The sequence below is a fragment of the Scyliorhinus canicula genome, chromosome 16, assembly GCF_902713615.1.
Source record: "Scyliorhinus canicula chromosome 16, sScyCan1.1, whole genome shotgun sequence".
Taxonomy (NCBI): Eukaryota; Metazoa; Chordata; class Chondrichthyes; order Carcharhiniformes; family Scyliorhinidae; genus Scyliorhinus; species Scyliorhinus canicula.
Genome location: NC_052161.1, coordinates 41,678,119 through 41,702,685, shown reverse-complemented (window position 1 = coordinate 41,702,685; position 24,567 = coordinate 41,678,119). Strand labels below are relative to the sequence as shown.

The following is a 24,567-nucleotide window of genomic DNA, read 5'->3' as shown; positions in this document are numbered from 1 at the left end:
GTGGAGAAGGTGGTGGTGGACCAGGGGATTAGATATGTGATAGTAACAGGGCCATTAGAGGGGAGGTTGGTGGCTTTAACAAGTGTGTATGGCCCTAACTGGGATGATGTAAGGTTCATGAGGCAGATATGTGGGGCCATTCTTGACATGGACACACCTGAGCTGATAGTGGGTAGGGACTGGAATGTGGTGCACGAGCCAAGGCTGGATAGGTCGTAGCTGTGCTTGCTTGCCCAGTCGGGGGGGGGGGGGGGGGGGGGGGGGGGGGGCAGAAGCGATGACTGGGCTGATGGAAGAAATGGGAGGAGTGGGCCCTTGGAGGTTCTTGCATCCGATGAAGTGGGAGTATTCATTTTTCTCCCTGGTCCACAAGGTTTATTCCGGGATAGATTTTTTTTGTAGTAGGGAAGGCGTTGTTGGTCGGGGTTAAGGGATCAGCGTACTCGGCGATAGCAATTTTGGATCATTGGGTGGACATGGTTTTGGAGAAGGGAACAGTTCAGAGGCCGGGGTGGAGATTAGATGTGGGGTTGCTGGGGGACAGAAGGTTTTGTGAAAAGATCAGGAAGATAAATGAGGAGTATGTGGGTTTTAACTGCTCAGGGGAGGTATCGTATGGATAGTATGGGAGGCTCTGAAGGGGGTGGTGAGGGAGGAGGTGATATCGTTTAAGGCCAAGGTGGATAAAGAGAGGGTGGAGTGGCAAAAGGTGATAGATGAGATGTTGGAGGTAGACAGGAGGTACGCGAGGGATGCAGATCCAGCACTTTTAAATGGAAAGAGGGAGCTACAGGCTAGTTTTAATCGATTGTCCTTGGGGAAGGTGGTGCACCAATTGAGGTGGCGAGGGAAGTGGTTTATGAGCATGGGAGGGGCGCATGCTGGCAGGCCAACTTCAGAGGGAGGTGGCGACGAGGGAAATTGTCCAGCTGTGGGATAGGACAGGGAAATTGGTGGTGGCCTCCGACCAGATCAACAGGGTGTTTGAGGAGTTTTATGAAAATTTGTACAGGTTAGAGCCACCGGGGGAAGACTGGGTGATGTGGGAATTCCTTTTCGGTCTGGAATACCTGAGGTTGGGGAAGGAAGATAGGGCCACTTTGGTGGGGTCAGTAGGGGAACAGGAGATGAAGGAGGCAATTGGGAAGATGCAGTCGGGAAAGGTGGCAGGACCAGATGGGTTCCCAGTGGAGTATTACAAGAAATTTAAGGACAGGTTGGCGCCGCTGATGGTGGGGATGTTTTAGGAGGCGATAGGGAAGGGGGTGCTGCCACAGACTGTGGGGCAAGCCTCAATTTCCTTGCTGCTGAAGAAGGATAAGGACGCAACAGAGCCTGGGTCTTGCAGGGCTATATCGCTACTGAATGTGGATGAAGATATTGACAAAAGTTCTGGTGGCTCGGTTGGAGGGGTGCCTCCCGAAGGTGATAGGGGAAGAACCAGACAGGGTTCGGGAAAGGGAGGCAGCTATTCACAAATATTCGGAGGATGTTAAACGTAGTTAAGACGCCGGTGACGTAGAGGAGACAGAGGTGGTGTTGCGCTGGACACAGAAAAGGCATTTGATCGGGTAGAGTGGGGTATTTGATTGCGGTGCTAGAGAGGTTGGGGATCGGGCTGAGATTTGTGGAGTGGGTACGGTTATTATATAAGGAATCGAGGGCGAGTGTCCGCACAAACAATATGAGTTTGGGGTATTTTGCTCTGCTACGGTGGACCAGGAAGGGGTGTCCCCTCTGTTATCTGCTCTCGGGATTGAGCCTTTGGCCATCACGCGGAGGAGCTCGGGTGTGTGGAAGAGTTGGGAGGGTTTTTCATAAAACTCCTCAAATACCCTGTTGATCTGGTTGGAGGCCACCACCTATTTCAACGTCTTATCGCACAGGGTTGGGAGGGTGGAACACAGGATGACTCCGTAGGCAGATAATTTGTTATTGTATGTGTCAGAGCCGAGTGCATTGATGGGGGGTATATTGGAGCTTCTCCGAACGTTTGGGTCCTTTTCGGAGTATAAATTAATCCTGGAAAAAGCAAATACTTTGTGGTGTCCCAGCCGGGGTTGGAGGCGGGGGTGGTGGGGCTGCCATTCCGTAGGGCGGTAACCCACTTGGGGTGCAGGTAGTGCGAGACTGAGGAGGGCTCCCTAGTTATAATCTTACTAGCTTGGTAGGGAGGGTGAAGGTGGATTTGGCAGGGTGCATTAGTCTCCCTTTGTTGCTGGCAGGTCGGGTGCAGGCGATAAAATGAATTTGCTGCCATGTGTTTGTTTTTATTTCAGTGCCTGCGGACCATTTTACCGAAGGCATTTTACGAGGAGGTGGATAGGTTCATCACCTCGTTTATTTAAGGAGGAGGGTTGATGGCCAGGGTTAGGAGAAAAGTTTCTGCAGAGAGAACAGCAGGCAGCGTGTGGGGGGGGGGGGGTGTTTATTGTACTATTATTGGACAGCGAATGCCAATAAGGTGAGTTGGGTTGGAGGGGGTTAGTCCCAGTGGGTTAGAATGTAGGGGGTAGGGGCTGAGGGCGTTGGCAACAGCGCCCCTCCCGATGGTCCCGGGTAATTATTCTGGGGGTTCGGTGGTGGTGGCAACGATGAAGATTTGGAGGCAGTTGAGGCAGCGCTTCAAGTTGTGGGCGGGGTCAAGTGAGATGCTGCTTAGGGGGAACCATAGGTTTGAGCCAGGGAAGTTGGATGGGAGGTTTCGAAGATGGGGGGGGGAGAGGGCAGTCCGGGGAAGTTATTTTGCGAGGCTTGAGGAGCTGGGGGGGGAAATATGAACTGGGGCATGGGAAGTATTTAGGTACCTGCAGCTCCGTCACTTTGCCAGGAAGGAAGTTCAGAGCTTTCCGATGGCGCTGGCCTCCATGTTGCTGGAAGAGGTATTGATGGCAGGGGGAATTGTTAAGTGGGTGGTGTCAGTGATCTATGGGCGGATAAGGGATCCTTGTTAGGGGATTAAAGCCATGTGGGAGGAATAGTTGGGGGAGGTTATGGAGGATGGTCTGTGATGCACAAGGTTGGGGCTGATACAGTTGAAGGTGGTATATAGGGTGCTATTCTCCGAGCCCTGTGCCGGGCCGGAGAATCACCGCGACCGCGCCACGCCTCCAGCGCTCGATTCTCTGAGGTGCAGAGAATCGCCGCCATTTGCGCCGGCGCATTTGGCGCAGCGCCGGCCGCTGGAATCGGCGGGTCTGCCAATTCTCCTCTCCGGATGGGCCGAGTGGCCGCACGGATACGGCAGAGTCTCTCCAGCGCCATTCACCCCTGGTTGCTGCCGACGGGAACTCTGCGCGAAGGGTCGTGGGGCGGCCTGTGGAGCGGCCTGTGGGGCGGGGAAAAGCGCTCCTTCACCGTGGGGGGCCTCCGATGGGGTTTGGCCCGCGATCGGGTCTCACCGATTGGCGAGCCGTCCTCTTCCCCCCCCCCCCAGGCCTACTTTCATCCACTTCCGGCCCCAGAACCCTCGCGCATGTTGCGTCGGGGCCGAAGAATTGAAGAAGACCCTGCGCTGGCGCGGGTTAGCGCGGCCCAACTGCGTATGCGCGGGTTGGCGCAGCGCCCATTTGCCGCTGGTAAGAGAGGCTGGAGCGGCGTGAACCGCTCCAGCACCGTGCTGGCCCCCTGTAGGGGACAGAATCGGTTGTCCCCGTGCCCGTTTCGCGCCGCCGTGAAACGTGACGGTCACGACAGAGGAAACACTTTGTCTCCATTTTGGAGAATCACCCCCATAGAGTGCACCTCACGAGGGAGAGGATGAGCTGACTCTTTGAGGGGGTGGAGGACACATGTGAGCACTGTGGGATGAGCCCCGCAAACCATATTCACATGTTTTGATCCTATCCGAAGTTGGAGGGGTATTGGAGAGAGATTTTTAAGGTCATCTCGGGGGTGGCACATGTGAATTTGGAGCCAGGGCCCCTAGAAGCCACATTCAGGCCGTCGGACTAGCGCGGGTTGCAGGCAGGCCTTGCTAGGGTGGAAGTCAGTTTATCCGCCCTGTGCCTCGGCTTGGCAGGGGGGAACCTGCTGGAATTTGTGATGCTCGAGAAGGTGACGTTTGAGCTGAGGGGGAGGATGGAAGGGTTCTACAATTCATGGGCACTTTCAAGAATTGGATGCCATCCAACATTAGAGGGGGCCTATTGGTGGCATTGAGCACATTGTTTATGGGATGATCGTTAATTTTCTTTTGGTCTTTTTGTTTTGTTGTGTATGGAATGTAGGAATGATGTTTGGGTTTGTATGTTGAAGGGTTTGCTGGTTGGGGAATTGATGTTGTATTTGTTATTGTTAGTTATCTTTTGTGAAGTATTTGATGAAAATGTGGAAAATTAGTATAAAAAATATTTTTAAGAATTCAGACATTCTATTTCATTAAAGGTGTAATGTAAATATACATTGTCCTTGAGAAAACAGCCCCAGAGTATTGGGAGCCATTGGGAATAGGACAAATGAGCGGTGACTGGAGCCAGAGTAAGGAGATGTCCCGGCAACCAGATAAGAGTGTGTTCCACCAATTCGGACGATCTGGGTGATTGTCAGCCAATGTGTCCTGAATTTAAGTTAGAAAGTATGGGCACTCTACTATGTCACTGCTTAGTCAGTCCATGACAACAGAGATGTTGGCTCAAACTATCTACCCACTTCATGGGGGACATGTTTTATGTGGCTGGGATGATCAGAATATCCGTTCCAAATCACTTGTGAGAGGCCTGAGCTATTTTGAGGACCAAGCATGTCACACATAATGTCGCTGGAGAGTAGCTCACCAGTCATGGAGGGTGATGGGGTGTGGGGGGTCGAGGGAAAACAATTCTCGCTGATGGATGGGTTGATTGACCAAATGTTGCTTCATTGAGTGTGCTGGAACCCAAGGCAGAGAAGGAAAAAAAGGAGAGCGAGTATTCTATGTGTAACCTTCGCAGTCCTGATAAGGTGACTGAACTTTTTCCAGTACTGTTCTGCAGTCCCAGGGGTGAGAAAATTGGTATCCAGTGTCAGCACCACTTCCCTCTCAGCAACAGAAGTTACACTCTTGACAAGCTTGGAGTCAGTCATGCCCAGGAGTCTCTGCCATCTGTCTCCAATCTCGTGAAGGACAATTTGACGGTTTGCATCAGTAAAGCTGTGCATTCTTCAGAGGAACTGGTCCTGCTTCTCTCTTGGTACAGTTGTCATTCCATACAAGGATAATAAAAATATTGATAAAGCACACAGTGAGGTTATTTGAGAACAATACGAGTAAGCCATACTGTGTTTCCTTATCGGGTTGTCCCTCAAGCTGCTGTTGACGAGTGCAGGGTGAACTATCTTACACATACTTTTTGCAGGTATCATCCCAAAAACTGCTCCAAGGAGTATGCAAATAGGGGTATGCAAATAAGAGAAAAAATAATTATCTTAGGGATCCTGGTCCCAATTGTCGGAACATCTGGTTCAGACACAGTAGCTTAGTTCTGTCATGAAGAAAGAACTGCATGCACATTGTGCCTTTCACAACACCAGGTGTCCCAAAGCACCATCAGGCCAATTAAATACTTTAGAAGTATGGTCATTTATGGAGGTCCTGTGGTTCAGTGAAAGCGGGCAGCAAAATCAAAGACCCCTCCCACCTTGCTTATTCACTCTTCCAACCTCTTCCATTGGGAGGAGATACAAAAGTCTGAGAACACGCACCAAAAGATTCAAAAACAGCTTCTTCCCCGCTGTTACCAGACCTTTGCAGCCCTGGTAAGGTGACTGACACTCTTACGGACTGCACTGATGTCTCCACGCATCTTCTCTACTGAGTAGTACTACACTCGATATGCTTCATCCGATGTCTATGTATTTACATTGTATATTTCTCGTATTCCTAAGTTTTTCATGTTTGGAACAATCTGTTTGGACAATACTTTTCACTGTACCTCGGTACGCATGACAATAAACCCAAACTCCGAATCCCTCCAAGCCAGAAATTCCAAGTTCGGGTCCCACCTCAGGACATGATGGCCATGAAAGCTGCCTCCATAACTCAGCTCAACAAGTCGATTATCAATCTGCAAATCCTTCTACTGTATGCCAATGATAGGTGATAAGCGCAGGAGAGATTTCTGGTCAACCATATGTGATGGAAACAAAATTGGAGGCGTCTCTACCGTCAATATCCAATGATACAGACTACAACACTCATGTAAAAGTGCATGTTACCATGGCAACATAAACTTCCTTAGTGATCTCTAACACACCACCACTATAGTCACTGTTGTAATGGAGAAAAACATAGTAACGCATTGACAGTAATTTATGTTCTTAGAGATGTCGGCTGCTCTGTTTTTCATAAATAGTGCCATGGGAACTTTCACATCTACCTGAAAGGTTAACAGGGACCTCATACCCCATCTGAAAAATAGCACCTTCAATAGAGCAGCACATGTTGTGTCTGAAAGTCAGATGAGATTATTGGCGGGATCTACCAGTCGTGTTGCACCTGAAAAGCAGCGCAGCATGGTGCAATGCGACCGACAGACGCCAGTAGATCCTACTTCCAGGATATATATGGCTTGCCACGCCACACGAGATCTAACATGATTTTGTGAGATGTTGCAATCACTGACTGGCAAATATGCATATTATTCATAGAATACATAATAATAATAATAATAATAATAATAATCGCTTATTGTTAAAAGTAGGTTTCAATGAAATTGCTGTGAAAAGCCCTTCGTTGCCACATTCCGGCGCATGTTCGGGGAGGCCGGTACGAGAATTGAACCCATGCTGCTGCCTTGTTCTGCATGACAAGCCAGCTATTTAGCACAACCAGCCCCATTCGTAGAATTTACAGTGCAGAAGGAGGCCACTCGATCCATCAAGTCTGCAATGGCCCTTGCAAAGACCATCCTACCCAAGCCCACACCTCCACCCTATTCCTGTAACCCAGTAACCTCACCCAAACTTTTTGGGCACTATGGGCAATTGAGCATGGCCAATCTACCTAGCCTCCACATCTTTGGACTGTGGGAGGAAACCTGAGCACCCGGAGGAAACCCATGCAGACATGGGGAGAATATGCAGACTCTGGGCAGACAGTGACCCAAGCCGGGAATGGAACCTGGAACCCTGGAGCTCTGAAGCAACTGTGCTAACCACTATGCTACCGTGCTGCCCACATATTAGAATGAGAAAACTGGTCTCACTTTAAGATGTGTTCCTGAGGTCTAACCTAGGTGTGGGATCTAACTCCCTCGCCTTGGAGACCTCGGGAGAACGCCTTTGAGTGCTGGTGTCCACAAACAGGGACCAGATGGAACAGCACTCGTGGGGGTTTCCCAGGGGATCGGAGGCCCCAGGTGCATGCCCTCTGGGCAGGGAGGCACCCTGGCATTGATGGTTCCACCTGGGCACCCTGGCACAGCCTGGCACTGCCAAAGTGCCCAGATGGCACTCCCAGCTGGCAGGGACACTGCCAAGGTACCAGGCTGGCATTTTCTGCACGGTGACAATTGGGCCAGGGTGCACCCTGTATGGGGTTTGGGGTTGTGAGGGTGTAAACCGTATGGGGTTGGGGGTTATGGGAGGGCCCAGGCACACCCCCATAGTGAGTTGGTTTGTGGCGGGGAGGGGGATTCGGGAATCGTGTTGGGGGCTTGAGAGATCGGGACGTCATGAGCTCCTCAGTGCAGAAAACGGCATCACTGGGGCACTGAGGCACCTGATCTACCCAGATGGGCGTTAGAGAGCGTTTCTCAGCACACTTAGCACCGGGAAACGCCCGGCTAATCTTGCACACTACGGGACTCTGTCCCCATTTGGATAGATTGAACCCTATATGTATAGTTTTGGGAGTGAGGCTTGAATCTACAAACGTCCGACTCAGAGGCAAGGATGTTAGCACTGGGCAAAGGCTGATACCTTTGTTCCATAGCTCAGCAGCATATTAACATTGACTTGTGGGGCTCACATACCTTTGGTGAGGTGCTGGAGGCCATATACTCCAGCAAGGATTCAATGACATCAGGGGAGTGAAAAATTAAAAAGAAATTGCTTGAAAAAAGAAACTACATACCTGTTTTGATTCAGTGGATATTAATGGCAACTTGCTTTGTGCAAAAAGCTAATTTAGAGCCATAGAGTCATACAGCACAGAAAAGGCCCTTTGGCCCATCACGTCTGCACGGGTGAAAAGCAACCACCTAACTATTCTAATCCCATTTTCCAGCACTTGGTCTTTAAAGTCTTGGGGTGGCAAGTGCACATGTAAATGCTTCTTAAATGTTATGAGGGTCTCTGCCTCCACAACCCTTTCAGGCAGCGAATTCCAAACTCCAACCACCTTCTGGGTAACGTTTTTCCTCACATCCTCTCTAAACCTCCTGCCCCTCACTTAAAATCTATGCCTCCCGGTCATTGATCCCTCCACCAAGGGGAAAAGTTTGTTCTGTCTACTCTATCTATGCCCCTCATAATTTTATACATATCAATTGTGTCCCCCCTCAGTCTCCGCTGCTCCAAGGAAAACATTCCAAGTCTATCCAATCTCCCTTCATAACTCAAACTCTTCTGCCAGGCAACATCCCGGTAAATCTCCTCTGTGCCCTTTCCAGTGTTATCACATTCCTCCTATAATATGGATTCCAGAACTGCACACAATGCTCTAGCTGTGGCCTAGCCAATGTTTTATACGGTTCCAGCATAACCTCCATAGAGTTCTTAAACTCTAAGCCTCAGCTAATAAAGGCAAGGCAAGTATACCATGTGCCTTCTCAACCATGGCATCCACCTGCTCTGTTGCCTTAAGGGACTGTACATGCACAGAAAGGCTCCTCTGATCCTCAGTGTTTCCCAGGGTTCTGCCATTTATGCCCTCACCTTGTTTGTCCTGCCCAAGTGCATCACCTCACACTTAACCAGATTGAATTCCATTTGCCACTGACCAGCCCATCCAACTAGTCTGTCACTATTCTCCTGAAGGCTATCTTGCTCACTATTTACCACTCACCAATTTTCGTACCATCCACGGACTGACTGATCACCCCTCCTACATTCATATGATGTCAACTACTTGATAAAGGACCGGAAATGATACAATGGAATTGCTTCTAAATTTGATGCAGAATTCTGGGAAGTAGCATTTCAAAGTAGCTGAAGGCTGAATAATTAATATCTCATTAATTATTAATTGGTATCTCCTGTGTGATTAAAATCTGCTGGCTTTTTTAACTCTTTAAATTTGTCTTCTTCCCCTTCTCTAGCTCTCCATGAAATGGTCGGTACATCATCCCAGTGGCCATATGCGAACCATGACAGAGTATAGTGACAAACTGTTTGACTGAATGGTAACAGATCCCCACCCAACACCTGTACATACTTTCGAGCTGTAGTCACTGGGTAGCTATCAAGAATAGCTTCACTTTCTCTTCAACTCTCTGGGACCACATTTAGTACGTCTGGCACTAAAATCTGGCACAGGGGCTGATTTAGCACAGGGCTAAATAGCTGGCTTTTAACAGCAGACCATGGCAGGCCAGCAGCCTGGGTTCAATTCCCATACCAGCCTCCCTGAACAGGCATCGGAATGTGGCGACTCGGGGCTTTTCACAGTAACCTCATTTGAAGACTACTTGTGACAATATGCGATTTTCATTTCATTTCATTTTCAAAATCCGATACCTCAGCATCAGAGTAGAGATTTAACTTGGAACTTCCAGGCTTGGATGGATAAATCTAATGAACTGAATTTAATGCAAGTAACTTATTCTGTTACTTTAAATAATTACAACACAAAATTAACTTTAGAGGGAAACCACTTGACAAAACTACAGTCTTCAGTTCAAGTCCTCCAAAGATTTATTTGCCTGTTAACCTGTAAGAATAAAGTCGCTCAGGAATCAATCCTGACAAATAATCTAACTTTCCTGTTGACCCTATGGTATTATCCCCCACAGGATGTGCGCAAAGAAACAGACTGAGGAATAATACCAGGGAAAACTAAAAACGAGATTGAAACATATGGTAAAAACAAAGTTTAACAAGGCAATTTGCTATTCCAGTATTGAGCTGATCGTGCAATCTGGTCACTTAAGTAAATGGGATCTATGATAGGCAACAAAACAAATCGAATTACATTCATTTTTGCCAACGGTTGCAGAATGTTGTTCTCACAGCCTTTGAGAGTGTTAGTGCTGCTGACACCAAATGTGGCAACAGCATTTAGAAATATATAAATAAATTACTTGAGTATTCGAATACAGGACAGAATTCAATAGGTGGCAGGGTTTCCCACCCCCCATATCTGAGGGGCTGGCAGGAAACGGATCCCCAACGTTGCTGGCTGCCCGTCAACCAATGAAATGGCCCAGGCAGCTTTAATTAACTGGAGATGAGACTTTGTTCCTCATTCGGGAACAAGTCGTGACTCAGTCAATTCCATGAATATGGATGTACTGTGATGTTAAGAAACAGTTGAGCTTTATGGATGTACAGTAAAGGCTATCAATGCTGACAACAGCTCAGCTGTATCCCTGCCAACCTGTTCCTATCTTCCAAACAAAGTAAAAAAATTGCTCAAGTATGACCAAAACAGAATAAATCGAAGCCGGCCAATACTGCCACATTGGTGAGACGATGGAAAGATCATCAAGAATAACAGCAATCAACTACTCACCAATAATCTGCTTGTGAACTCTCAGTCTGGATTCAGCCAAAACCACTTTGTTCCCTTTCTTTCGCAACCTTCAGCCTGCCATGAAGATAAGCATTCAATCCTAAATCTACCCCATCACTGTATCACTCCAGTGAATGATTGATGCCACTGAGCCTGAGAGAATATCTGCTGTAGACTCAAAATTTATATTATTGCAAACAAATGAAAAGAAAGGAGGCATCTTTTAAATTCAGTCCCTTCATAAAGGAAGTTATTGAATTGTCCTCACAGGTTTAATTGATGAAATCATCAGTATTGACTTAAAAATGATTCTTAAAAAGTGCAAAACTTTGAAAAATGTATATGGTTATAAAGGGGACATTGATAGCAATATCCTTGTTTTTCTGAACCAAATAAAAGTAATGATCCTGCAAACCTCTATAGCCCAGAATTTCAGTGAAGGTTCATTTTCAAAACTCCCATGCTCAGGATAAAAGAGGCCTGCGGTATTTAACACCCGAGACCACATTCAAATGCCACCGCTGACTTCTATTCTAAACTGGAAGTTCCGCAAATGTCCCCACCTGCTGAACAGATAAGTCTGCAGAAAAGGCTTCTGCTCCTTCCCACAGTATCCCCTCCAATCGGGGTGGAACAAGGTCATGGTTTAAGATTTCCTTGTGGGGGCCCGGAATATCGATGCTGCTCCTATAGGACATTTTTATAATTGAAAATCTGTCCGCCGTCAATCGTGAACAGGGCCACCGACAACATTTATCGAGGGCAACTTTTAACACGGCACTTGACACAATTATAGTATTTGTCTGCAAGGGACATTAGCTCATTGCCAATTTGTGGCCTTTTTAACTTGCAAATGTGTTATATTTGTAAACCAAAAGCTGTCTTTGCATCTAATAATGGTATGACTACTTGCAAAGTGCTTTGGAACATTCTTTTTGCATTCGAGGACAGTTATTGCTGTTGTTGTAAAATACTGAGCTCCTTGTAGCTTCTTGAAAAGAGTGCCAAATCCATAAGCGAATCATTGGCAATCTTTATTCTTTGTCTACAAATCCACATCAGGATGATGTAAATTGAACTGAAACACCTCATTAGGTTACTTGGGGCAAAACAAACACAAGCTTTATCTACCTCCTTTCCCTTTCCTAACCCATGCAAGACGAGCGCAACTTCATTTATGGAACGCATCAGTATGTTATTGGATCTTACCGAGAGTGCAGTCAGAGAGTCCATAAATCATGCGACTTGTGAGCCACATTTGAAAGATTCTGTTAAACCACTAAGGTTTTCTTTGATTGACACATGGTAAAAACCAGAGATAGGATGAGTTCAGTTTGTAGAATAAGCACTGAGACTCATGGCTGTTGGTTAAGCAACCACAAGCTTACACACAGATCATTTCTAACCAGCAATCCTTGCAAAATCTAAAAATACCATAATATTCAACTTAGCTGCAGGAAGCCAAAGGCTATCTTTCATAAATCATCTGTCAAATCATATGCAGCATGAACATATATAAAATGTAGGCTCACCTTCATCCACAGCCTAACATGAAATAATGAAAGCCTCATCTTATCCGCAACTACTCTTCTGATCTAAAATTATGAGCATTGATATTTTATGTGCAGAAAGGTTTTGGAGAATGAGTTACAGAATGTTTCCAAATGGAAGCCCAGGGCAGTTGTAGATGACAACCAAATGCCCGAGTTGGAATGATTTGATATTTGTAGAAAAGGTCAGTTTAAAAACCTTGCGCAGTGGGCAAAGGGTTCTCTTCTGTGCAAGCTATCTGCCAGCTTGCCATACTAGTCTGTTTCACTGCTCTCTCTCCTCCCTGGGGCATTCATCAGAAGCCCTTTACAAGTTACAATCTGTTTAATATAAAGCAAACAGCAACAATTTGAGATACATTGCTGAAATATATTGAAAAGGTCTATCAAAATTATCAATGCTCCTTAAGAATGGCTTCAGAATGCGAATCCTTGTGGCATAAGCTTCATTCTGGCACTGCTCAGCCTGCCTGCGATGGAGCCTGACCAAGGTCATCAGCCAAACATTCTTTTTCAGCTGCAAATTCTGGTCACATCATAGACTATATTCGTGATCATTTCCATGGATAGCAAATATTAATAATGTGTATTATTGGGTTATTATGCTCACGGGGAGACAGTGGCATGGTGGTAATGTCACCGGACTAGTAATCCTAGAAGCCCAGGCTGATGCGCTGGGGACATGTGTTCAAATCCCACCACAGTAGCTGAAGACACTTAAATTTAATTAATTAAAAATTAATTTTGTTGTTGAAGTTGATAATATTTTTGAAAAGCCTCATGGATGCCATTGATTGCCACCTGAGGTAATTCAGTTGGCGGCTATCTCAACTCTGATGCATTTGATCCACAGGGAGATTCAAAACTGGGCAGCTTGAACAAACAATGATTGGATGGACAATGGATTTGGCAGATGTTGCAGATGTTCCCTGAGAAATCTAGCATAGATGTTAAGGGCTGCAGCACGGACAGTGGTGCTGTGTTAACTTTGATAGCGCTGGGATTCAAATCTATTGCTAGCAACTACTGTACAGTCTCAGAGGGAAGCGCAGTCTTCTTATGCAATGCTCACTGCTCAGGTTGAACTATAAACCTCTGTTTGGCTTCCTGGGTGCCTAAATTCCCAACATTAAGCCTCCTCATCAGTGCTATGAGCCATAACGGTGGTGTCACTCTCACTGCTCAGTCAGAAGGCTGTGGTTTCAAGTCCCACTACAAGAATTTAAGCACAAGCCCTAGGCAGACACGTCAGAAGCATATTGAGGGAGTGCTGCACTGTAGTGATGCAATTTTATTGATGAGGCATGAAACCATGCCCTTCTCTCCCTGATGGACATAAAGTGTGCCATGGCATTATATTGAAGATGAGCAGAGAGACTTTCCCTGTGACCTGATTAATACAGCTCCTTCAGTGAACACTTAAAAAATGACTCACAATGCTGTTTGGGGGGCCTTCACATGGCTGCCACATCATCCACATTACAGCAGTGACTTGGCTGTAATGCACTTTGGGAAGTCCTTAAATTTTGAAAGGTGCTGTATAGATGCAAGTTATGTCTTTGTCCTGTTACTCTCCTGGTTTTAATGCTGCACAAACATTATCCTTTCAAAGGGCAGCACACGGTGGCACATAGGTTAGTACTGCTGCCTCACGGCACTGAGGATCCATGTTCAATCCCGGCCCTGGGTCACTGTCTGTGTGGAGTTTGCACATTCTCCATGTGTCTCACCCCTGCATCTCAAAGATATGCAGGGTAGGTGCTTTGGCCACGCTAAATTGCCCCTTAATTGGAATTTTTAAAAACAAATTATCCTTTCTGGATCTTCCGTCCCATCCATCTGTCTCTTATGATTTTTTTTTTTTTTTTTATAAATTTAGAGTACCCAATTCATTTTTCCAATTAAGGGGCAATTTAGTGTGGCCAATCCACCTAGCCTGCACATCTTTGGGTTGTGGGGGTGAAACCCACGCAAACACGGGGAGAATGTGCAAACTCCACACGGACAGTGACCCAGAGCCGGGATCGAACCTGGGACCTCAGCGCCATGAGGCAGCAGGGCTAACCCACTGCGCCACCGTGCTGCCCCATCTGTCTCTTATGATGGTACCATGATGTACATCTGATTCTCCATCTTACCCCTGGAGTTAAAAGCACTGAAGCTCCTTCAAAACATCCGGGCAGTCCTAAACGTCATGGCACATATGCTCAAAACTTTGGATGACAGACAGTTTTAGCTGAGGATCAGAATTGTTGCTGGCTTTCTTGTAATGATCATTTTCAGCTTGTTTTGGTGATTCAGCCTGGTTATGGTCAATCTCTGCTCATCCGATAGTTTCAATTTAAAATGAATCAAGAGAATCAAGAATATAGCATGATCATCTTGGTGTAAAATGGAGTTTACACTTCAAAACTCAACGTGTCTTAGCATTCACAGCTTGAAAGATTCCAACTGTTTGTTACATATTGTATGCATGCTGCGCTGCAATACTAATACTGTATGCATTCTTACAATACATGAGTGAATCTGACAAGTGGTACACAATTACAGGTAGTATGTGGACAATCCTGACAGCTGACGTTTCCTGTGGCTTGCTTGGGGGAAGCCAGAGAGAGTTGAAAATATATTATTAGTAGGGTTGTTTAACCAGTCCTGCTGATTTTCTTTTTGCTGCAAGTTTTGTCATGTGTCATTCCAGTTTCATCTTTGTTCTGGTGTCAAAAAAGCTGCTAATGTAGTTATCTGTTCTTGGCAGCTAGCCACAGTGTGGAGCAACAGAATCCTGTAGAATTCCTGCTGATGTCAGTTTGAGGGAGTACATGATTTTTCTTCCCTTCAGATTAAGTCATCTCCCACTCAAACGAGGCAGAGACTTTTTCGGTGAGACCACAACTTCACCACCAAAGGAAGATTTGCAAAAATAAAAGCTGAACTGGATTTGTGCATCTCTCTTACATCCTGGAAAACAGCATAGAGGAGCTTATCGAATGAACAGGAAAACCTCATGGAGCTTTTTCTTTGTTCAGTTCTGTGATTTCAACTTAAAATTGTCCCTTCCAGGAGACAGGAAGAAATAGATACACCTACATCAGCTAGGGGAGTGCCATTGAATTTGTTGTCATTGTTAATTATTTGTTGTTGTAAATATGATAGAAATATGAAAAAGGAGAATAAAAATATTTATTAAAAAAAAATATTTTTTTTCTGTTTCTCAAAATGGACAATTGCTGGGCTGATAAAATGGCAGCAGCTGATCACATGCTGGTTTCTGGACGTTTGTAAGCAGTTTGAAAGTGAACAAAGGGGCCAACACATCAAACCCTCTGGAATGTAACATGTCTTACAGCATATAAACATTCCAGCCTTACCAACACAAAGGATAGTAGACGATACATCTGCAGCAGCCAGATATTGATATGTGTTGCAAAAGAGGAAATGCTGGAAAATCTCAGCCGGTCTGACAGCATCTGTGGAGAAAGAAAAGAGCTAACGTTTCGAGTCTAATGACTCTTGGTTAAAGCTAACAGACAGAGAAAGTGGAATATATGTGTTAACGGCCCCACCATTACCTGCTCCAAAACACAGTGGCTTTCAACCAGGGGCCTCGTTAGCTCAATAGCTCAACCTGAAACCACCCTGTCACATCACCAAGACCTAAGCTGTTTGAATTTCTTTAATTACACAATTTCTGCATTGTATCCTTAGCTGTGGTTTAAATTCCCAATTTTTTCCCATACCAGCCTCCCCGAACAGGTGCCGGAATGTGACGACTTTGGGCTTTTCACAGTAACTTCATTTGAAGCCTACTCGTGACAATAAGCGATTTTCATTTCATTTCATTTCAAATTCCAAAGAGAACCAGACTCCAGGTTAACAGCCTGCCTTTGACATCCATCTCTTTCCAAATATATATTTTTACCATTTAACAACAGAAAGAACTATATGTCTAGGTAAATTGCCTGTTCCTCATCTAGACTGTGAACTACTGGACATTGGAACTCCCGGATTGGTGCCTATAAGGCTAATTCATTTCTGTGTGCCCTTTTCTATCATGGAATTCCCACTTCCAGAAAGACGGATTACTCTGCCTTTTAACCCCTGAAAGAATATGCCATTGGACCTTTGATTCTGAACACTGGACTCATGTGAAACCATGGGCACAATTTAACGGATTGAAACAGAGTCCCATGTAGAGTGCATTTAGCGAGGTGTTTGCCGCCGCTTGCAGCGTCAAGAAAAATCCCGCTATTTAATGGGTGTCTGCTTCATTATGGGGCCTCTGTGAGGAATGTCACGGCAAGATTGCACTCCATCCCATTTCCTGCAGTGAAGAGCTCCGCTCGCCAATGCAGGAAGAGATTGGGACACTATTTTTAAATGGCACCCTGATCTCTCCAATTCCCAATGCAAACCCGACTCAACTCATAAGGGCAGGACATCTCTGGGCCCGATCCCTGGCATGGGCAAAATGCCACTTTGGCACCATGGCAATGGTGGCAGTGCCAGATGCCCAGGTGGCAATGCTCAGGTACCCTGGTGGCGTCAGCAGTGCTGGGGTGCCATCCTTCCCAGAGGTCGACAGCCTGCCGGCCTCCGATAGCCTGGGAGACACCTCGCCAAGTCCCGATCCCTGTTTGTGGAGGACAGCGCTAAACGGCACCCGGCCAGGGTCTCCTCGGCGAGGGGATTCGATCCCCATGTTGGTTAAATCCAGCAAGTGCATATTCAAATGTGCCCAACTGCACACTTTAATGTGCAAATTTAGGACCTGCCCAATGTGCCCGGGATTCAGATCGTGACGTCTTGCGAGATTCCATTAGATCTCGCAAGGTGCTGCGAGCTGGGGTCTCGTGAGATTTACCGGCCTTGTGGCGTCCCAAGACGCAAGCGGTTGTTAGATTTCACACAATAACCCTTAATTTTACTATGGTTTTGTGCTTTCTTCTCCTTTCTTTTCTTTATCCCTCTTTTATCATGTGAGTGTAAACAACGACGCAAGTTTCAAAATCCCTTCCTTTGTTTTGTTTGCGCAAAATAAACCAACCCTTCACTACACCTCATCTCGAGTTTAATGTGGGGTTTTTAATAGAGGCATGGATTCGGCCAAACTGAAGGTTTGGGGTAAATATGCCACCACTTATAAAAGGGGAAATTCGAAATCCAAACATCTTCCTGTTGATGGCTGAGCAGTGAGAGGAGAAATCAAGCTGTTTAAATTATTCCCCCTCCTGTCTATAACAAAATTGATAGACAATCTTGTAGATGTTACATGGGACAAACTAAGAATCTCTGATCGTTATCAACGGTATCCAATACTTCCATTGTCTGTTTGGAAATTAATTATAAAACTGTTAAATGTGAATGTCAAAGTGCAGCCTGAGCAAATTTATAATAGGATTCGAAAGCAAAAGCCAATTGCTGGTGTTTGAAACAAAAAAAATGAAGCGATTCTCTGTTCCCACCGGCAGTGCACCTCTGCCCTGTGGGATTTCCCAGCAACGTGGGGTGTCTTCAATGGGAAATACCATCAACAATGGCGGGAACAGAGAATCCTACCGCCAGCGAACGGTGTGTCGCAGAGAAATGGGTGACTGGGGGACTGGAGAATCCAGCCCAGAATATACAGAAGCAGTCCCTTAATTGTGTGATCTGTTTTTATAGCTAGTTCGGAAGAAAGTTATCCAATCATGATTATACAATCAATACAAATGATTAGAAACATGTGGGAGCCAGCAACATTGGACATCCATCCATTTAGTGTTACATGCAGGTTTTATACAGCCACTATAAGTATCTGTCAGTTTCCCATATTAAATTAGGCTCCCATTTATGCATCCTCACTATTCACTTGATCATCTATCCACTGACTTATCTAACTAGGTATTCCAGACTTTATCTGGGACAATGCATTTAAGGCACCTATAACTTCTGTTGCAGAGCTTTAAGGCTCATTTTCAATAGTTCTTCCAGCTTTATTATTTCTCTCCTGCATCCAATCAGTGGACAAGATTGTTTTATGCCAAGAAGTGGTGTGGCATGCCCATGCTTTTGCTTTGCCCAGAATATTGAAACAATGGTTACACAGGTGGAATAGGGAGAACAGTGCAAGAATGGCAGATAGGTTAAAATGAGCCCGAGGCTGATTGTGCCCATCTGCCAGTAACCACGTACCTGTATCTACGGACAACAACTTATATATATTACCTTATTTATATATTACCTGAATGTGACAAAATGCTTCAAGACAGAGATCTGGCAACAAACATGAGGAATTGGCTGCACGTACTCCAAAACAGAAAAGAACCAGACGTAAAACTGTGCTATCTGCTGCAAGAAAATCTGCATCAAACGGGTTGGCACTACATTCTCAGAATCCTTTGGCCGGGACCTTCCAGCCTCACCACAAGTACTTCAGCGCTCAGGTTGCCACAGACACAATTTCCCACCGTCACTTTGTTTGCGTGAGCCATTTTGCACTTTATAAAGGCTGAAATGTACACATACGACCCTAGTAAAGACCACCAATACTTTTGTCTCCAATGGAGTCACACGCATTTGCCTGACTTGTGTCTGTCTGGAAAGTCCATTCCACCCATGCAAAAAGCTCAACTGTGAAACAATTTGTCAACTTTACTGGCCTTTTTACCTTGCTGCAGTACATTTGCTTTCATGTTTACAAGAGAAAAATGTAGTTATGCTGTCGTTAAGGGTTTGACACCCGTACTATTTTTACAAGGTGCAAATTTAGCCAAAGCAAATGCATGAACAAGACTCTATTCACCGGCCTCCAACGGCTGTGAAGCAATTAAAGAAAAGAGTGTTGAGGACCAAGCAGGGCATTGTTACAAACTTTAAAGTTCAATTGTATTTCCAATTTGTAGCAATGCTCAAGGGACAGCCAACCCAAATGTAAAAGAATACCTTCAATAATCAGAGAATCCCTCCCTTGCTCAGCTTTGAATTGGTACCATGGATTCTTTGTCCACCTGAGAGGCAAATGGGCTTCAGTTTAATGTCTCGTTCAAAGGACAGCAACTCCACCAATGCAGCACCATTTTCTGACTCAAAGGCAAACGTGCTACTAACTAAGCCACATCTGACACTGCTTGAAAAAGAAAATCCCGAGAATGACGGTGATCCTAAACTATTGCTGTCCTTCTAGTGGAGGATGTGCGGTTTGATGGTGTGATTTAAAAAAACAGAATGAGTCATTGGTGCTGCTGCTACTAATGATTCACTGTATCAAATGGACTGTGGTTTTGGGCTGTTAGGTCTTCTTGTTTATTCCAAATATAGAGGGTATTTGCACTGTGAAGTTGGGACTTTGCCTTAATTGCAAGGACAATGCGATGACTACATTCACAGAATTTGTTCTTTTTGTTGAGGTGGCCAAATTGATGTAGCATGTAAATGTTATGGACTTGATTAACAACATCAGCTCTTGTGCCTTCCACAGCAGTAGTGTGCTGTTTTCATTGTAAGATTAATTATATCTGCGGCAGCCGATGCAAAGTAAATCACCAGTGGGCTTCATCTGGCAACATGATTTTTCAACAGAAATGCTGAACTTAGGCCAGATTTTACATCAAGATCCGCCTGTATTTAGCATCAGTAACGGAGCACAGAAAAGTTGCACAAAGGTGTTACTTGCCAATCAGGAATACATGTCAAAGCCATGCCTCTTCAAAACAACAATTCTACCAGTTAGTCTTGGTATTGCCATGTCTCTGTCCTCTCTCACCATGCATCGTGCCCCTGGATTTAAAATTCCTCCGAGTTTAGAAAACATTTGAATGCTAAAAAAATACTAAGAGCCACAACGGTATCAAAAAATGACAAGTGGCAGATTACCCCTTCAGAGCCACATTTCTATCTTTAAACAGTGATTGATCTTCCTGTGTGACAATACATCAATAAGATTTTTGTTCGATCTCGACAGTATAGGTCAACAGAATATTAAATCTAGCACAAATGGACTACCAAAGTCACCTCAGGTTTTAAATTAGGAAACCATCTCAGATGCGTGCCTTACCATCCCCTCCCACTTCCCCAGTTCGGAGCCTGTGCAATCTCACTTCTGAACTATCATTGAGGACTTTTTTTCAGTAAGATAAATGTAAAATAACTGTAAGATACCACTTACGGTTTGGCCAACACTAGGAACATGTTATTGTCGATGTACAAAGTAGAACATTGTCACTGGCTGCCAGACAACTATGCAATAAGGTAAATGTTGATGTATTCTTGATTAAATTAAGGAGTAGTTAATTATATTTCCTATAACCATTTATCAGAGCAAGAATGAATTAACAATGCAATTTAGAAAAATAGCTGTTTTATATTTAGAACAGCAGTTATTCAAAACATTTGAAGCATTCAGACAAAGATATACATCAGAAAAGCTCTTGTGGATAATGACTACAGATGTTGATTCGTCATCTTAATGAGTAATTTTAAGAGATAAAACATTTTCAAGGCCAGAGATGGAACCATTAATCAGTGTTCAAGTATGCATTGTGCAATTACAAAAACTGTTTACCCAAAACAGAAAATACCTTTACTTTCACTTAAAATAGCAGGCGTCCAGGAGGAAGGAAAAACTCTAATCCCGGTATGCTACAATAGGAGCTGCATTTTATGGGGTGGGGAGGGGGCGTGGGATCCCCATCCACCACCACCCAAGAAGGAAAGTCAACTGGAGGCAGACGCAACTAGCAAAAGTCCCCCTGGTAGTTACTGTGCGACCCATTACATAATGGTTTTCTCCATGCGACCATCTGATGGTCCGCAGACTCAAGACTCAACTTCACTTCTATAATGACTCCCATGAGATCCGTGGGGATTATCCGATTGATCTCCCCATCGGGCTCATGGAATACGAGCACTCCGCTGATGGGCATGGGGCTCATGGAATCAACCCTTAAAAGCCGGCCTGGATTGAGAACAGCATGATCGGTAGTCCCAGTTGGGACCTATGTGTTGTCTGTCTCGCCACGGCCTTTTTTGGTTGGAAATAAACATTCTCCGATTCGAATCAACTTCTCGGGTTTCCTGAGCTTTTATAACATCCTGCCCCACTCCTTGCTACCAAATGTCACAGGGCAAGACCATGAAACAGTTAGGAAGAAAGAAGAAACCCACCGAGTGGGAAGAGAGGTTGTGGATCAGAGACCAGAACCTTGCAGAAAAATTATTGCAATTGATATCATACCTGGTCAGGACATAGTCAAGTATCCTTTGCTGGAACAGATATGCCCCAACCTCAATGGAAAGAAAACCATCGACAGTGTGGTGGCTCGAGGCAATATGAGGGAGACTTTCAGTATAACTGAACAAGGGCTTATTGGTAACAATTAACATAAACTATACACAGACAACGGTCACTAAACAGGTCTTCACTCTCTGCCTCCCAGAGAGTGCCTCCCTGTTCCGGTCCCTGTTCCCAGGGCCCTGCGCTTTTCCCCCAAAGTTGGGGTTCACATTCTTACAATCCATAGGCCCCGAGCTGGTCACGTGGACCACAATTCACCCCTTAAAGTAGCCACACCACCACACCTCTCTGTCCTTAAATCCCTCAATAACATATTTACAAGAACAGATGATATACAGTTACCATATGCAATAAAAAGGAACGCAAGGGGAGAGAGTCCATTACAGTTCATCATAATGTAAATCTGTCAGGGGATTTTCTATATCTCGTAGACCACCTTAGTCCCCCAACTGGCTCCTCCACCTTTGAGGTAGCAACGTTGTCATCCGTGGAAGATTGTTTCCGAGATTCGACCACTACAACAGAGGCTTCCCCTTCTTCTGCTTTCTCGGGGGTCAATGACGGGGCCTCTTCAGAACTCCCAGATTCCCTTTGCTCTGGCTCCACCATATGAGCACTGGTGCTGCTTGCTGACTCCAACCATTCCAAGATTGGGATCGTGGTCCTCTGCTTGTTACACGGTCAACATGCTTCCGCACTGTTTTCCCATTCAAATCCACTGCCTACGAAACTGGGTCTGACTTTGATGCAATTTTGCCTGCTAGCCAAAGTTCCTGACAAGGACTAGGTTGTCCACTTGAAAGACTGGTCTCCTTTTTGTGAAACATGTTGTTTCCTCTTGGAGGCCTGCAATCCCTCCACTCTCCCTGCCAAATTCAGGAACACTAAGTCCAATCGGGTCCGGAGGAGACAGCCCATGAATAATTCTGCTGGTGTGATGTTCATGGTGGCTTAGGGGCTGCATTATAAGATAGAAAAAATTTGGCCAACCTAAGGCATAGTGGTATGTTGGACTGCTGGGTCTGGTACCATTACGCAATAGCTCCACAGTATAGCTCCATTCTCATAACTGTGTTCATCTGTGCGAGGGAGGTAAGGCCTTAAATGATCAGATTTATCATGGTACCACCCAGTTAAGATCATACGCTTCACTTTAGACATGACTGTTGCGTCCAATTCTTTATCTGACCTGACAATACTGGCAACAAGTCAAGAAAGTTTAGTGCCAAGGCGACTCCTTGAGGCAGTGTTAGTGGTGCCAATTTCTTTTGAACAGAGGCTGACTCAGCGCATCAGCGTTTGAAATTGGACTGAAGTTGTTTATTGTCACGTGTAACGAGGTGCAGTGAAAAGTATTGTTCTGCGTGCAGCTCAGACAGATCATTCCCTACATGAAAAGAAAATACATAGGGCAAACATAAAATACACAATGTACATAAAATACACAATGTGAATATATAGACACAGCAGCGGGCGAAGCATACAGGAGCGCTGTACTACTCAGGAGAGAAGATGTGTGAAGAGATCAGATCAGTCCACAAGAGGGTCATTTAGGAGTCAGGTAACAGCAGGGAAGAAGCTGTTTTTGAATCTGTTAGTGCGTGTTCTCAGACTTTTGTATCTCCTGCCGGATGGGAGAAGTTGGAAGAGTGAATAAGCTGGGTGGGAGGGGTGTTTGATGATGCTGCCCGCTTTCCCAAGGCAGTGGGGAGTGCAGACAGAGTCAATTGATAGGAGGCAGGTTTGTGTGATGGAGTGAGAAGTGTTCACGACTCTCTATGGTTTCTTAAGGTCTTGGGCCGAGCAGTTGCCACACTAGCCTGCAGCCAGATAGGATGCTTTCTATGGTGCATCTGCAAAAGTTGGGAAGAGTCATGTGGACATGCTGAATTTCCTTAGTTTCCTGAGGAAGTAGAGGCGCTGTTGCGCTTTCTTGGTGGTAGTGTTGACATAGGTGGACCAGGACAGATAATTGGTGATGTGCACACCTTGGAATTTGAAGCTGTCAATCATCTCCACCTCAGCACCATTGATGCAGACAGAGGTGTGTACGATACTTTGATTCCTGAAGTCACTGACTAGCTCTTTATTTTTGCTGCCATTGAGGGAGAGATTATTATTGCTGTGTGTGTCTGGCCTATGTTGAAAGATGTAATCCAAGGCCACCAGCAAAAGGCCCAATGTTGTACCCTGGGCGAGGCAATTGGAGGTATAGGCTTGTTTTCATGGAGGAACCCTAACAGAGGCTTAGGGTCACTTACTGTCGCGAAGCATCACCCACAGATGTGCTGGTGAAATTTCTTAGCGCCGTAGGCCTTTTTTCTCGATCTGTGCGCATTTTCGCTCGGAATCAGAAAGAGTTCTGGAGGCAGAGGCAATTGGCCTCTCTGAACCATCTTCCAATTTGGTGGCTCTCGGCAATACTAAGAAGATGTCCAGTATAACTGAACAACGGTTTATTGGTAACAAGTAAAGGTAAACGATACACGGGCATGGAGAATCACTCTCTTTTCTCACGGGTCCACTGTGCCCGGACTCCTGCTCCCAGGGCCCCACGCTTTGTCCCCATTGGTCGGGGTTTGTGTGCTCACACACAACAGGCCCTCAACCGTTCATATGGACCATGAGGGCTCGTCCCTTAAAGGAGCCACACTACCACAGACAGCATGGACAGAGTTCTCTGAAGCAGAAGGGAGTGTGGCACCTGCTACACTACAATGAAGGATACCAGGAGTGACAGCCTTCCAGAACTGACATCAGAGCAATAAGATTTTCATCTACTCCAGAAGGTGCTCCACACTCATTCTGCAAGACTAATGAAACTACGGAAGAGATTTTCCCTTTAAGAGGATCGATTCTGGAGGGAGCTGTCGGGGAATGTATGAGGATAAAGATTATGGGGAGCTGTAGAGGAAAGGGTTAACTTAGCAGGTGCAAAGGAAGCTATGTCAGTGATGTCACTAACAGAGAGGATGTCTGAGTAGCATCATGAGGGGCAGGCTAAGCTATATCATAGTCTTATTTAACCTTTGGAAACACTTAGAGTGTAAATTAATGTCTCCAGTGATCTCTCTATTTGAGAATAAGATGTCAAA

The 24,567-nt window shown here is 45.5% G+C and overlaps 1 protein-coding gene across 2 annotated transcripts in view; it reads right to left on the bottom strand.

Moving 5' to 3' along the window:
* ptprea (protein tyrosine phosphatase receptor type Ea) overlaps positions 1-24,567 on the bottom strand; it is a 355,232-nt gene that overhangs the window by 286,017 nt on the left and 44,648 nt on the right. Inside the window, exon 1 of one of the 2 annotated variants that reach the window (XM_038821517.1) lies at positions 19,123-19,145. The exons of the other annotated variant lie outside the window; for it this stretch is intronic. The gene's annotated coding sequence lies outside the window, so the exon portion shown is untranslated. Of the gene's footprint in view, positions 1-19,122; positions 19,146-24,567 lie in introns of those variants that run through there. 2 annotated transcript variants of the gene reach the window in all.